Here is a 13,103-nt window from a genome sequence, read left to right as displayed (position 1 = left end):
TCACACTTTTTTTTGTTTTTTTTGTTTTTTTTTTTTTTTTTTGTTTTGTTTTTGACATATGGCAAGTAGCTCTATAAAAAAAATCATTAGTATGCACAATACACCTTGCAACACACATTTGTCCGTCCGGTATGCAACAATCATGATTCAGATGATAGCCACAACTCAATCAGTTAGAAACTAATGTTTTCACTTGTAAGTATTCAAATCTTTATTTATAATAAACTTGTATTATTAAAAGAATATATATATATATATATATATATATATATATATATATATATATATATATATATATATATATATATATATATATATAGATCAAATAAGAAGGAAAATTTTTATAATAAGATAAGAAATTTTTTATATACATATATTTTTTAGCAAACAAACGAATTGCATCATTAGATGATTCAAAAATAAAATGATTCACAAGAAAAAATTCCTATAAAACACTTTCATGATTTATTTTTAAGTAAATCAAGAAAAAAATCATTTTTATGACAATTTTAATGAATATAAACAAATCATTGTAAAAATGAATCATTGAAATATTTTTTGGGAATCATGTTATTTTTTATTAATCTAGTGATTCATTTATTTTGTTCGACAAAAAAATATACCGAAAAAAACTTCTTACTTATATATATATATATATATATATATATATATATATATATATATATATATATATATATATATATATATGGAAAAGTTCAATAGAGAACCATAATTATTAGTTCTTCAAGGAACCAAATCTTTTTTTCAATTTCTAGAGTTTATTCTTTATCGAAAAAAAAATTTAAAAATATCTAAATTCATATATTAACATTGTGAATGTGAAAAATATTTTTCGGATTCACCGTGTGAATCCGGATTCACATTGTGAATTTTCAAAGATTCACATTGTGAATTTTACGTAAAAAAAAATTGAATTTGATATCATTGGAAAAAGGATAAAAAGTTATGAATTTTTGTATTTTTAGTTTTTTTTTTTGATAAAAAATAAGTTTTAAAAGTTGAAAAAAAGATTGGTTCCTTAGTTCCTTAGTTTTCAAAAAGTGTTGTAGAAATAAGTTACTTTTAAAATCTCTTGTAGAAATAGGTTGTTTTGTAGGATGCCCTTCACTTTTATCACTTTCTACTGTTTATTTCTAAAAGCAATTATATAATTTCATTTATAACGCTAATATTTTACAAATTTAACCCTTTAAGTTTTATCTCATTTTATTTATATCTTTCGGAACAATTTATTTTTTACCCTTATTAAATATTATACATAGATTAATTTATTTCATAATATATGATTATATTTTATGTATTATTTTTTTACAAGTAATAATTTTAAATAGTCAATACTGAATATATTACAATATTACGAATTTACAAAAACAATTAAAAACGATATTACAATACGAATTATACGTAAAATTACAATAAAATGTAAAAATAACTTATATTATTAATAATGATATCACAATATGAATTATACACTAAATTACAATATAAATCAAAACATTCGTAATGACATTTTTATTGTCACCTTATTTGTAAATATGAAAAAATCTTTAGTCCATAATGCCTGAAATGTGTAGGCTGAATTGTCACTATTTGTGAAAACTCAATATAGTTATGTCACTTTTCTTTATTCAACTTAAAAAACAAAAGTATTTTCGAGACTCAGCCAAAATGTCACTTTTGCCGAAAACTCAATAAAACTTATTCAATGAATTGTCAAATCAATTCATTTTTTGGTATTATAAATTCTCTTTAATATACTAGATAGTTTTTCATCCCTTCCAGCATGATGAAATTCTCTCACAGTTCTTGAATTTAAGCTCTTTCATTCTTCTTTTTGTTCAACATTCATTTATCTATAACAAGGCACGTATTATTGTATTTATATCATATATTTAATAATAATAATTAGCATATGTAGCATACTATGTCACCAATCTGGTCATAATAGAAGAAATTGTCCAAATTCTCGGCTAAGATTTAATGTGATATGAACTTTGTAACATTTTCAATTAATAATGTAAGTTAGTGTTAACTTGTACTGTAATTTTATGTTTAATTCGTATTGTAATATCGCTTTTAATTGTTTTTGTCATTTTGTAATATTGTAATATATTCAATATTGATATTTATTTGAATGTATTTATAAGATCTATTTAAGGGTATTACTTGTAAAAAATAATACATAAAATATAATCATATATTATGGAATAAAGTAATCTATATATATATATATATATATATATATATATATATATATATAATAATAATAATAATAATAATAATAATAATAATAATAAGGATAAAAAAATAAATTGTTTAATAGTGAAAGAGATAAATAAAATGAGGTAAAACTTCAAGGGTTAAATTTGTAAAATGTAAGGGTTATAAATGAAATTATATAAACGTTTTAGCAAATAACCGGTAAAAAAGATAGAAGCGATGGGCATATTTCTACAACACTTTTTAAAAACTAGCCTAGTTTTACAAAAAAACTATTTTCTAAAGATATCCTTAACGTGTTATTTTTCGAAAACAACAAGGACCATTTGTGAAATTTTGTCTACTATAATCGATGGAAATATGAAAAAATGACATGTGGAGTAACACCTCAATCGAAACCAACTTCTGATTTCACTCCCACTCAACTCTTAGATCGGATCAGCCTCCTCGGTCTCCTTCCAACCACCGGTAATGAAATGAAATTAATGTATTATTATTCATAAGCAATCTTGAAATGGCGTACAACTTTAACACCGGCAGAAGCAAAGAAAGGTTGTTATCTCGTAAGGCCTTGTTTGAAGAGTCTGATCATAATAAGGATGGCGATGATGATGCGTCCATCCTGGATAGAATCACGAAATCATGGAAGATCTTCAGGAGTTCCTTTTCAAGGTTTACGAAATGGGTCGGTCCGATCCCAGACAGATCATCTTTGCTGCTAAATCCGGCTTCGCTCTTGCTTTTGTTTCCGTCCTCATTTTTTTTAAAGAACCCCTTGATTACATCAGCCAATATTGCATCTGGGCAATTCTAACTGTCATTGTCGTATTTGAATTTAGCATCGGTAAACAAATAACATGCTCATTTAAATTTAAATTTATCACCTAGCTAGCTAGCTCGACAAGATCATCATCATCACGTGTTTGTATTATTTTGTGAGTTTACGTAGGAGCAACCCTTAGCAAAGGATTTAATCGTACTTTGGGGACATTTTCTGCGGCAGTGCTGGCATTGGGGTTTGCTCAAGTATCTGTGTGGGCTGGGGAATAGCATGAAATTGTGGTCATCATCAGCATCTTCATAGCAGGTCAGCTTCACCAATTATTACAATTATATATATATATATATATATATATATATATATATATATATATATATATAATGTGCTAGCTTTATTTATAAATATATTTTTTGTTTTTGTATTAATCTAGGTTCTGTGTCAACCTATATCAAACTCTATCCATCAATGAAGCCCTACGAATATGGGTTCAGGGTGTTCATGTTGACATTTTCAATAGTACTGGTGTCGGGGACTTCCCACTTCTTTAGAACAGCTGTTTCTCGATTGTTATTGGTTATAGTCGGGGCATGCATATGTTTTATAGTTAACAAATGTATTTATCCAGTTTGGTCTGGAGAAGAGCTGCACAAATTAGTGGTGAAGAATTTTAGGGGTGTTGCTACTTCCTTGGAAGGTAACAAGTGCATGTATTAATTCATATATTATTATTAACAGCAAGCAATATTGCCAGTTTGGATATTGAACCATGCATGCATCCTTTTTTTAATGGAATCCAATAGAATGTGTTAGAAGTTACCTGCAAAACGTGGAATAGGATAGGATACCTTCAAAAATTCTCGTATACCAGGCGACTGATGACCCTCTTTATACCGGATATAGAGCAGCAGTACAGTCTACAAGTCAAGAAGATGCTCTGGTATTTCTTCTTTTCTAATTTTAGCCTTTTCGATTGGTTTATATATATATATATATATATATATATATATATATATATATATATATATATATATATATATATATATATATATATATATATATATATAGGCATCCAACAAGATTATATATATACATGCAGTTGGGCTTTGCGATTTGGGAACCGCCCCATGGGCGTTATAATATGTTGAGATATCCATGGGGTCAATTTGTGAAAGTTGGCGGTGCATTAAGGCATTGTGCTTTTATGGTTATGGCAATGCATGGTTGCATACTTTCGGAAATACAGGTACGTATACATTTGATTTGATTTAAGAAATAAGAAGCAACATCATCGATCATATTGGGATGGGATCTGTGAGATTTTGTTTAAATTTCTTTATAGGCAGCAGCTGAACTGAGGATGATGTTCAGAAACGAGATTCAGAGGGTGGGGAGTGAAGGTGCCAAAGTACTGAGGGAGCTGGGAAACAAGTTGGAGAAGCTAGAAAAATTAAGCCTAAATTTTGACCTACTTGAGAAGGTGCATGAGGCCGCAGAGGAGTTGCAAATGTTGATAGATGAAAAATCATACCATCTTGTGAGCGCAGCTGCTAGACAAAGACACAAAGAATTGGAAGATCCTGATCAAGAGGAGACCGAGGAAGAGACCTCCACCGAAGCCCAACAAGCCCCTTATTTGAAACATTCTCATACCTTCAAAAACATCGACCGCCATATCACAAATATGTCCATGAATCTACCCTCTTTTGCAAATTGGGGTTCCTGTGATGAAGAGGCACTTAAACAGCAGTTGCAGTGGCCTTCACGCCTCTCGGTTCTTGGGGATGCCGTTCTTAATGAACGTGAGGTAAGGACTTACGAGAGTGCAAGTGCTTTGTCTTTGGCCAATTTCACATCTTCCTTGATTGAGTTTGTTGCAAGGCTTCAGAATCTCCTAAACTCTTTTCAAGAGCTTAGCGATAAGGCAAGATTCTCAGATCAAAAAAGCCCTCTTGATCAAAAGGAGGAAGGGGAGGATTTGGGCTTCTGGACACGATTCGGCAATTATATGGGCTTCAACACTTGAATCGAACCGCTCCTCTTATTGGTAGTAATTATAGCTTCGTATGAACTATTAGATTTAGGAACACTAAATTTTGTATGCTCCGAAGCTTCTTCTGATAATCTTAGTTTAAAAAATATAATCATATTTTATTCATTTCTACTAAAACTACCCAAAAAGGTTATTGAATATTGATATGGAGCCCAAATCCCGATAGCATATGCGATTTTTTGTTTTGTTTTTTTTGTTTGTTTGTTTTTTTTAGAAATGGGGTGTTTTGTTGCAAAAATAGGATGTTTTTTTAAATCACTTTACAAAAATAGGTGGTTTGACAAAAAGTGTTTTGGTCAAAGATCAACTAAGTAGAATCTAACCAAACTATATGAGAGGTTGTGATGTTCGTGGTAAACCAAGTAAGAAATGATAATCAAAATGACACAAGTGAGTTACAAGGAAAGCTATCGATCCTTGATAGGATCTCCGACATAAAACCTTGGGAGGTGACAATGATCACCTACCTTGATGAATTTATTGATATAAAATGTTGATTTACAGAGATGAATGTGTAAATGTAAGTACAAGTATCGTGGATGAGCTAAGTGTGTCCCTAGAGTGCTAGTTACATGTGTTATTTATAGTCTAATTCTAATAACAAGAAGTCCGATAATTCCGAGATCCTCCAGAATCAGCATATGAACGTTATTTGACTTGATATTCCCGGTCTTTTGCCTGGTTGAGATGACTCTCCGTTGAGAATGGGTCTTGTTTTGATTCGTTCTGCACGTGTGAAAGAAATAAAGAAAATATAGCTGTTACAAGTGTTAAAATATTAGTGGTATTAGTCAGGATCATGGGATATGTTTAAGGATCCTGAGGTTTCAGAAGTATTTGAGGATCCTGAATACGAGTCAAGGATCCTGCCTCCTAACAATTGCCCCCAAATTATACTTGTGAAATATTGGGGTTAGCTTTCCGTATTAAAGGTATAATTTTAAAAATAATAAACGAAAGAGATAAAAGATTTTGAATTTTAAAACCTAATCGGATAGGGTTTATCTGCCCAAGGTTAATCATCACGCTGTCAAATCGTACCCTCTCTCTTCCGCCATTGGGTTAAATAGGGTAATCCTCTTAACTCTTTTTACCTTTCCCAATAAGTCTCTGGCTACCTTCCGAGGTAATTTCTTCCCCTTGTTCTTCCTTTTGTACTTTTCCTTTCTCCGATCATGGGCAAGAAGATAGTTCGCTATCGCGCTAGCATTATCGCTCCTCCAGAGAATGACTTTGTCGATTAGGGGCTTCTGGCCCATGATGAGGTTTGTGTTGGATAAGGTGTCTAAGTCCATAACTATATTTGGTATGTACTTGACCCGGCTTGGCATAATCCATTTGGGTTGCATGGCATTGCAACAATTGGATAGACAAAATGAGAAAAAGGACACTTATGATTTGTTAATATATTATAAGTTCTAATATATTAATATGAAATCATATTATTTAATTAGTATTGATCAAGAATTAATTTGGAATTAATTTTGTGATCAAAAGAGACTAATTAAATATATGGGAATTGATTGTGTAAATCATTCATTCTTATATAGTGGGGTTATGATCCATGATTCACTAGATTGGGCTAAGTCCCATTGAGTGCTCCATGGATGCTCCATGGAGGTTAAAACCCATGGATCATGGAGGAAATGAAAAGCCATGCACATTAGGGTTTACATGGTGTAACCCTACATGTGGCACACTATATAAAGAGCCTCATATGGAGCAAAATCGGCAACTAAGACATAAGGGTGAGGGGTAGCCGAATTTGTGCACAAGTGTACTTCTCTCAAGTTATTCCAAGAGTTGTGGTATTGTGTGAAACATTTGAGGCATCACATTTGGGGTGCTAGGCTCACAAGGTCTTAAGGAATCCAAGCAACAAGAAAGGTATGTCATTCTACTAGGTTTTATATTACATGTACCCCCAATCATATGCTAGTTAGGATGAAAACCTTAGAAAATGAATATTTGCATGTATAATAGAGAAAACATAGATCCAAGGTTTCTAGGGTTGCATGCACACCATAGGAGTGCTAGAATGCTCAAAACTCATCAGTGGTATCAAAGCCAGGTTTGTTTTATCATACTTGATGCAAATTGCTGAAAAAAGTCGAATTTCTACTCACTGTTCAGTGAACTCGCCGAGTCCATGGGGGGAATCGACAAGTCCAAGTGAAAGTTCATCCTACTCGTCGAGTAGGTTCTTGCACTCGGCGAGTAGGAGGCCCTGAGTGTAGAAATTCGAGTTTTGTTGCTGGAATTGGACTAGAATCATTACCCTAAACTATTTTGGACTTATAAAATTTGTTTTTGATGTGGTAATGATTATGCTAATCCATTTTCAGAGGTTATTATCAAAGTTTCAAGTTTTATATATGTTTATATGATTCTTGAAAATTGTTGATATGAATGTTATGCTTATGAGTTTTGGTAGATCATAGGAATTATTTGCAAATTGTTTATTAGTGTAATTCTTGATCTAAATGCCAATTAATGGACTCCATAACTTGTCCTCAAGTTATGGAATTCCAAAAGTCTTTTCCATTAAAACTCATAAGTTATAGAAATGAAAGGTTTTGAATAGTTTCAAAACTTACCCTCCAGTTTTGGAATTTGTAAAGTCACTTTAGAAAACTTTAATTCCAAACCCTCGAATTTTAATAGTTTAAAATTCAACCCTTATACTTTATAATATTATAAGTTAATAATATATATATATATATATATATATATATATATATATATATATATATATATATATATATATAAGATCAACTCAGTCTTACCGTTAGTAGGCCTCATTCACGAAGCCGGTCTATAAGGGGGTATAAGGTTGTTGCCTATAAAATGACAGCTTAATGGGTGTCCACTCTCACCCACCGCTTCCTTGATTGGTGGAGGGTCGTTAGCCGAACGGGTAGGACAAAGACTATAATTCTCATTAAAAGTATAATGATAAATATAAAGTAACTAAACCTTTTATAATTCCCAATCTTAGTTACTTTAGGAAAATGTGAAATTGATGCTAACCCATGGAATTACACTTTGCACCTTGCTAAAGTTGTTAGTGGAGTGTGTGTTGTTAACCGGCACACTAACTTGGACTTAACAAGGGTGGCAAAGGGTGGCTTAAGGTTTATCATAGATCGGTGGAGCGTGTGTGGTTAACTGGCACATCGATTAGGTGATAAAATTAAGAGTACCAAGTTAACTTGCATGGTTATTCACACCTTGTTTGTGATCCTCGGTATCCCAGTCACAAACTTGAAGGAAATAATCGAGATTTAAACATGTCATTAAATTGTTCAATGAATCTCAAAAGATCTAGGAGTTTCAATCCAATTAAAACCTAATAGTCTGTTTCGTTTTTCATGGTGGAAATTGGTAAATCGTCATTTACCTACCTTCAAATATTTTGTAGTTTGGATTACGGCATCCCTCTTCCAAGTTATAAAATATTGTGTTGGGTCCTAGCCTTAATATTTCATTTGGGTGTCTTATTAAGGACTCTTTATCTAATCTAAACTTGTCTTTCTTCTTTTTTAGATGTCTTCCAACAATGCTTGTGGCTCAAACCCTTCTGGCTCCTTCTCTCTCATGAACCTTTGTGGGAGAGTCATCTTTGATGGTTCCAACTTTAATGATTGGATTAGGAACATCAGGATGGTCACTCGTTATGAGGACAAGGAATATGTCCTAAACAAGGAGCTGAAGGAAATCAATGAGTCGTCTGCTACTCCAGAGGAGATTGTTGAGTACACTAGCCATGACAAGGATGCCACTAAGGTGTCTTGTATCATGTTGGCTACCATGACAGCAGAACTCCAGAAATCCTATGAAGATTTCTACCCTTATGAGATGGACCAGGGCCTGATGGAAAGATACCATCAGAGTGCTCGTCAAGAGAGGTATGAAATCATCTCTTCCATGATAACAACCAGGATGAAGGATGGTGAACCCATCACGGACCACTTGCAGAAGATGCAAAGGTTTGTGGACCGATTGCTTAAGTTGAATGTGAACTTCCCTGAGGAGCTGGCTATTGATATCATACTGTACTCCTTACCTCCATGTTATGATCAGTTCCGTATCACCTATAATATGAACAAGGAGGAGGTCATACTTAGCAAACTTCAAGGACTTTTGAGGACAGCTGAAACTGGTCTCAAAGGTAAAACGGTTGTATCTACTCCTACCACAGCCCCTGTTCTGGCAATCGGGCAAGGTAAAGGGAAAAAGAGGAAGGCCTCTTCGAAGGGTACCAATGGAAAGTCTCTTGATGGCTCCTCTTCGAGTGGAACCAAAGGAGGTTCTGTTACTCCCTCTTCTAACCCGAAGGATGCACAATGCTTCTACTGTCAGGAAAAGGGGCACTGGAAGCGAAGCTGCCCCAAGTACTTGCAGGATGTTAAGGATGGGAAAGTGAAACCCACCCATGCAGGGCCTAAAAAGAAGTGAGGATGTGGAGCACGGGAAGATAAACTTGATTATGGGGAATAGGAAAGCTTCACCTGTCACCAAGATTGGAGTTTATTCTTTATTGCTTAGTAGTGGGTTAATATTAGATTTGAATAAATGTTGTTACTCGTCTGAAATGGCGAGAAATATTATTTCCTTTCATGGTTTGTACAAACAAGGATTTACTTTTTCATTTGATAATGAATGTGGTGGTATTAATGCTTTCTATAATGGTGTTCTTTATTTTAAAGCATTACCTTGTGATGGTGTATATGAAACTGTGTCGGTTGTAGACAACTTAGGAAATAATGTTTTGCATATTGATTCTTCCACTAGTTTGGATAAGGCATCCTTGTGGCATTGTCGTCTTGGACATGTTAACAAGAAGCGCATAGGCCAACTCCAAAAGGCTGGAGTCTTGGAGTCATTTGACTTAAGGTCAGATGATAGTTGTGAATCTTGTTTACTTGGAAAAATGACTAAGTCACCCTTCACTGGTACTTGTGCTAGGGGTGAGGGTTTGTTGGATCTCATACACACCGATGTGTGTGGGCCCTTCAGAACCGCCACAAGGGATGCTAACCGCTTCTATGTGACTTTTACCGATGATTATAGTAGATATGTCTATGTCTACTTAATCAAGCATAAGTCAGAAACCTTTGAGAAATTCAAAGAGTTTAAACAAGAAGTGAAGAATCAGTTGGGCAGGAAGATAAAGATGCTCCGATCCGATCGAGGTGGTGAGTATCTTAGTATCGAGTTCCTTGGCTATCTTAAGGAATGTGGAATTGTTTCACAGTTGACACCTCCTAGAACACCACAGCTGAATGGTGTGGCTGAGAGGCGCAATCGAACGTTGTTGGACATGGTTCGTTCCATGATGAGTCGAGCTTCGTTACCAATCTCATTTTGGGGGTATGCCTTAGAGACTGCCGCCCATATCCTTAATCTAGTCCCTACAAAGAAGGTTGCCAAAACACCTCATGAGATGTGGACTGGAAAAGTTCCCAATTTAGACCACATCAAGATTTGGGGCTGCGAGGCTTTTGTGACGCGCGAGACTCACGACAAGCTCGAACCTCAAACTGAGCGGTGTATTTTCATCGGCTACCCACAGAAATCCTTTGGTTACCTCTTCTACAGACCCAGTGAGAATGTGGTCTTTGTGGCAAGGAGAGGAGTCTTTCGTGAGAGAGAATTCATAAGCCAAGGAAACAGTGGGAGGAAAATTGACCTTGAAGAACTTCAAGAGTCAAGCGGTGAAGGAACCTCAAACACTAGCAATCAACCTGAGGAGGAAACTCCTGTTGATGAGTCCGTACCTCTGAGGCGTTCCACAAGGGTTAGGAACACACTTGAGTTTTATTATGGTTTCCATATTACTACAGAAGGTGATGCATTTATCAGTGATAGTACACTGATAAATTTGGATGAACCTAACAACTTTAAGGAAGCCATGGCAGGCCCTGAATCTGCTAAATGGAAGGAGGCTATGGACAGCAAGATTCAGTCCATGTATGACAATCAAGTTTGGAACTTGGTTGACAATGTACCGGGTCGTAAGACAGTCGGGTGCAAACGGATCTTCAAGAAGAAGACCGACGTAGATGGGAATGTACACACTTATAAGGCGCGACTGGTTGGGAAGGGCTTTACTCAAACTCCGGGAGTTGATTATGATGAGACCTTCTCACCAATAGCGAAGATTAAGTCCATTAGGGTTATGCTAGCCATTATTGCATTTCATGATTATGAAATATGGCAAATGGATGTCAAAACCGCTTTCCTCAACGGAAAGTTGGTTGAGGATGTTTACATGAGTCATCCAGAGGGTTTTGTCGATGCAAAGTACCCTAATAGAGTGTGTAAGCTTGAGAAATCCATCTATGGATTGAAACAAGCATCTTGCAGATGGAATCTTTGTTTCGATGAGAAAGTCAAAGAGTTTGGCTTTTCGAGGAGCGAGGATGAGTACTGTGTATATGTTAAGGCTAGTGGGAGTATAGTTAGCTTTTTGGTATTGTATGTGGATGACATACTACTCATAGGAAATGACATCCCAACCTTGCAGGAGGTTAAATCCTGGCTTGGGAAGTGTTTCGCTATGAAGGACCTTGGAGAAGCTGCCTATATCCTAGGGATAAGGATATTGAGAGACAGGAGTAAGAGACTAATTGGACTTAGTCAAAGTACCTACTTGATTAAGGTGCTGAAAAGATTCAGCATGCAGGATTCCAAGAAAGGTAACTTACGGATCCAGAGTAACGCCAAACTGAGTAAGACTCAGAGCCCGAGTACAGAGGCTGAGATAGCTGAGATGAGTCGAGTACCGTATGTTTCCACTGTAGGCTCGATCATGTATGCTATGACTTGTACTCGCTCTGATGTGGCCTTTGCTTTGATCATGGTCAGCAGATATCAAGGGTTCCTAAGAAGGCTCACTGGACTACGGTGAAGAACATTCTCAAGTACCCGCGGAGGACTAAGGAATGGTTCCTTACCCTTGGTGGGAGTGATGACTTGAGAGTAGTGGGGTATAGTGACGCTAGCTTCCAGACTGATAGGGATAATTTCCACTCTCAGTCGGGCTGGGTCTTTATCCTAAATGGAGGAGCAATTACTTGGAAAATTTCCAAGCAGGAGACAGTAGCTGATTCAACTTGCGAATCAGAGTACATACCAGCAAGCGAGGCGGCAAAGGATGCGATATGGCTGAAGAACTTCATTGGAGACCTTGGAGTTGTACCAGCTATAAAGGAGCCTATGGAGATTTTCTGTGATAACGAGAGTGCAGTTGCCTTATCCAAGGAACCAAGGGATCACGGCAAATCTAGGCACATCGACAGAAAATACCACTTCATTAGACATCGAATACAAGAAGGACTCCTCGTGGAAAAGAGGGTATCATCGGATGAGAACCCAACATATCCCCTCATGAATGGACTGTGTAGGGTTAAGCATTTACAGCATGCGAGGCACATTGGGCTGAAGGATGATATTAGTTTTAGTAATTAGATAACTTTCGAAACTTGTAATAGTTGAAATGTAATTGACATTTGATGTTTAAATAAAAGGTGTTTTTATTTACTAGTATGGTACTGTCTTGTCTCAATCATTTACAATTGTTTCATTGTGCATGTTTTGACTTCCAGAATAATTATGTTATGGTATATCATATTATTCAAACTGTCCACAGTCGATCATACTTTGGCAGTATGTATTGAAAGAAGACTGTCATGAATTGGGTTTGTAGATTTGTCTGAATTGTATTAGACATAACAATTGTTGCTGCAACATTCATGAGTGCTCATAAGTTCTGAGTATTGGATTCAACCCACGCTCACTTGTATCACTTCATGGAATTTATCTCGAGTGATCATGAGACGGTAATATCATATAAGTCTTGAAACCAAGAGATATGAGTTGTTGACTATGATTTGGTTGTACATTGATAGTACGAAAACGCATTAGTAACTTGATGTTATAAAACGTGCTGTTGTGTATAATTTGAATATGATTAGTTAGTACAAGCATATGAGTCGATGTTTATCTGTTCCTTTTAGTCCTTGGAGG

The 13,103-nt window shown here is 35.2% G+C and overlaps 1 pseudogene across 1 annotated transcript; it reads left to right on the top strand.

Moving 5' to 3' along the window:
* The first annotated feature begins 2,634 nt into the window (after positions 1 to 2,634).
* LOC145158809 (aluminum-activated malate transporter 4-like) lies at positions 2,635 to 5,045 on the top strand (annotated as a pseudogene). The gene is made up of 6 exons (XR_013737293.1): positions 2,635 to 3,085; positions 3,191 to 3,328; positions 3,453 to 3,716; positions 3,823 to 3,959; positions 4,119 to 4,265; positions 4,362 to 5,045. The product of XR_013737293.1 is annotated as an aluminum-activated malate transporter 4-like (transcript).
* The last annotated feature ends 8,058 nt before the right edge of the window (positions 5,046 to 13,103 follow it).

The sequence above is a fragment of the Lactuca virosa genome, chromosome 2 (genome assembly GCF_052849685.1).
Source record: "Lactuca virosa cultivar CGN04683 chromosome 2, Lactuca_virosa_CGN04683_v6, whole genome shotgun sequence".
In the NCBI taxonomy this organism is placed as follows: Eukaryota; Viridiplantae; Streptophyta; class Magnoliopsida; order Asterales; family Asteraceae; genus Lactuca; species Lactuca virosa.
The sequence above is the reverse complement of the archived record's forward strand: the minus strand, read 5'-3'. Positions and strand labels throughout refer to the sequence as shown.